Source organism: Belonocnema kinseyi, chromosome 6, assembly GCF_010883055.1.
Source record: "Belonocnema kinseyi isolate 2016_QV_RU_SX_M_011 chromosome 6, B_treatae_v1, whole genome shotgun sequence".
Classification (NCBI taxonomy): domain Eukaryota; kingdom Metazoa; phylum Arthropoda; class Insecta; order Hymenoptera; family Cynipidae; genus Belonocnema; species Belonocnema kinseyi.
In genome coordinates this window covers 26578382-26582150 of record NC_046662.1, presented here as the reverse complement: position 1 = coordinate 26582150, position 3769 = coordinate 26578382, and positions in this window count along the sequence as shown.

Below are 3769 nucleotides of genomic sequence, written 5' to 3'. Positions count from 1 at the left end.
GCATTTCAAATTAAATTTTTGCAGCTGCATTTAGGTTGAATTATACAAAGGTTTTTTGTTTTATATATAAATTAATTAAAACATTTTATTGGTTTTTCACGATTATAATTTATAACTCTAAAATTGAATAATTGTAGCTCAAATATCTTTTAAAAACTTTTTCAAAATAATTTTGGTTGTGATTTCTTAATAAAAGAATAAGTGCTATTTAGTCTCCAGAACAGCAATTTCAAAAATATTTAAAGCCTTAATAATTTAGACATTTTAAATTTGTAGTCTTCAGAATATATTGAATAATTTCAAATTTAAAGCTATTTAAATATTTCATCTGAATTTTTGAATCGAAAGTGTTCAATAATTTTAGATTGAAACCTCTCAAATTATTTAGTTACAAATTAAAATCATACAACTTCAAGTTTTATTTATTTTTTGATCATTTGCCCCCCCCCCCACAAATTATTTTTTTAAAGAAAATAACGCCTGATTTTTGTAAAAATTAACAAATATATATTAAAGGTTCACTCAGGGTCAATTTTGTTCAAAAAGCTTGTTCCTGACTAAATTAACTCTTATTGTTTCCGATTTCGTTCTGTCACTCAGGGTAATTTTCTGTGAAAAATATTGATTTACAAAGAATATTTGTCAAACAACAGAATGGATTTCTTCGCCCGAGATGCAAACGTAAATTGTACTATAGTAAAAACAACTGGAAAAATTTAGACGAAAGCCAAATTCGGTAAAGAAAACAAACCTTTGTCGACCTATTAATACTAATTTTATTCTCCGAAAGATTTTTAAAAAATCTTTTCGAAACACTTTTATTGCAAATATTTAATTGAAGAAAAATATTTGTTATAAAAATAAAAATAGTACAATTTTTACATACAATTCTTAAAATAAAAAAATCTGTGTGTCAAACCACAATCCAATCCGACTATTCTTTCAAAAGTTATCCGATATACAGACAACCACAATAACGACGACGTAGACGCCAGAGAGACAGATACCGATGTAAAAACTTGTTTTTCTGACTCAAGGAGCCTCAAAACGTCGAAATTTAATGAAATTCGCGAAAATCATTTTTCGCATAAAACTCTTCTCATTCTGGATGAGAATGTGATAAAATAATCATGGGGCCTTGAAAAAGTAGCGTGTTTCGCCTCTTGACTTTTTTCCATATCAAGCTTTTTTTTCTTCAAATGTCCTTTTTCGTTTGGTTTTTTGGATTTTGAAAATCCTTTAACTTTGGTAAGTTTGACTTTATCAAAAAAAGTTGTCAGGATAAATTGTTCATATTTTTTTGTACGATAAAATTTCGATAAAATTTTCGAATTTTGAAAAAAATGGTCTAAAAATTTTTGAAAAAGCTTCAACTTTTTGGATTTTTATCAAAAATGGCTGTTTAGCATACTCGATCTTTCTTTTTGGTCCCTCGAACAGTGTGTCAAAGTCCAATCCAATCCGACCAGTCTTTCGAAAATTATCCGGTATACAGACAACAACAACGACGACGCCGGACAGACAAACAGACCCCAACGTAAAAACTTGTTTTTCTGACTCACGGGGCCTCAAAACGTCGACATTTGATGAAATCCAAAAAAGTTATTTTTCATAAAAAACTAATACCCTCTCAATTTTGATGAGAATGTAGAAATTATCAACAAGATTTGTAAAAAATCTTTCAAAGAATAAAATTATTGTCCCGTTACAACCGAAAAATTACAATTTCAAAAAAATGAAAGTTGTTTTAAATATTGAGCTAGACTGGCGACCGGGACAAATCAAAAAATGAAAGTAAATTTGAAAATTGATCTGCAGTTCGAGTATTAAAAATTAAACAGTGAATGATTTTACAAGGTGATTCTAGATCTGTTCAAAATGATATAATTTACATATTTTAACGTTAAAATTTGAAATAATTTAATTCCAAAGCCTTAGTAGTGACACAAGTGTAAAGTTCGAACTAATGGCTTCTTAAATGAACGCCTTTATTCAATTTCAAAATCTTTTTGAAGTATTATTTAAGAATAAAATTTCTATATTTAATCTATTTGGTTTGGAAATAAAAAAAAAACAATTTTCAATAGTAAACAATTTGAAAATGAATTGTCACAATTTCAGAGTGACAAATTTAAACTTGGAATGTTACGATTATAATTGTTTAATTTTTTTATTTGTATTTCGAAGGTAAAAGTACTTCATTTTGATTCTTAAAGAACAGTTAAATAAGCATTAATTTAGAAAAAAATCAAATAAGCTGAAGGTTTCTGAATGTTACAAAGAAAAGAACAAAATTTGGAGCTCCTCAAGGATTTTGAAACACTAGGAAAACAATAAAAATTTCTGGGTAGATTTAAAATGATTTTTTATTTCGAAAAAGTACATAACTCAAAGAGAATGTTTAAAAATATTTCAAAATATTTCAAAAGATTTGCAATATTTGAAAAAATCTGGAAAAATGGGAATCAGTCTAAAAGACATTTAAAAGTTCCGGAAAATTTTTTAAATAATTTTAAAAGATTTGAAATAATTTAAAAGAGAATAGATACTTTTGATGATTTTGAAATGTTTTCAAATGTTGACTTTTTATTTTGAAAAATTACATAATTTTAAGAGGAGGTATAAAAATATGGGGCCACTAAAAAATTCCGAAAGGGATGAATGAAAAATCCCAAAAAATGAAATCTCCGGCACCTGAATAATAATTCTATAAAAATTGTATTAAAAAATACATTAAAAAATACGTGTGCTTTGAAAGAAAATAATGTTCTGCCTAAATTTTCTTCGTACCTGCATAATAACATTTTTGAAACAAACTTTGCAGGATTCAATTCAACAACGATTTATATCAAAATTTATTTTTATTTTTTTTTTATTAATAAAAAATTCGTTTTGTCAGACCTTTTTTATGTTTTTCTTAAATACTATGGACATTTTTAAACAAATTTTTTCATCCAGAAATTTATATTCGATTATTGTATTTTCAATAAATATAATTCCCACAGCACTGTAAAAATTCCGAAATTATAACATTGCAATGTTATAATTTCGGAATTTTTACAGTGATGTGGGAATTTTATTTTTAATTTTCCAATTCGGGACTTTTGTATTTCAAAAATGCATTGTCGAAATATAAAAGTCCCGAATTGGAAAATTCTCGACAATTTACAATCTTACCGAATTAAAGAATTGCCGACAGAAAATTTCCGAATTATACAATATCCGGGCTAGACAACTCTCTAATTTGAACAATTAAAAAATTGTTAGCTACAAAATTTTTTTAAACAGAATAATAAAATATTTTTACCGAGCAAAAAACTTTTTAAATGTTTAAAGTATCTAAAAATTCTTGTTTGAATTCAAAATAACAATAATTGAACAAATGTATTTTTGGATAAAAAAAGTTGTTTGAAAATGTCCATTTTATTTTTGTACATTACAGAAAACGCTCGCAAAATAAAATTATTATTTAAAAAAATAAAAATAAAAGTCGCGTTAAATCAGCCTGAATTGAATCCTGAAAAGTTTATTTCATTTGAAGCTCACGTGTTTTAAATTCATGTTTGTATCACATTTTTATAGAATTATTTTTATTTTAAATTAAAACAATAATTTTTAAAAATTAAACATTAAACCAAGTTTCTATAATAAAAATATTTGATTATTTTATTTTTAATAAATAAATAATATTGATCACATAACTGTTTTCTCAATTTTTGCAATTCGGGAATTTTCTAGTTTGTATATTTTATCATTAGACAGCATTCGG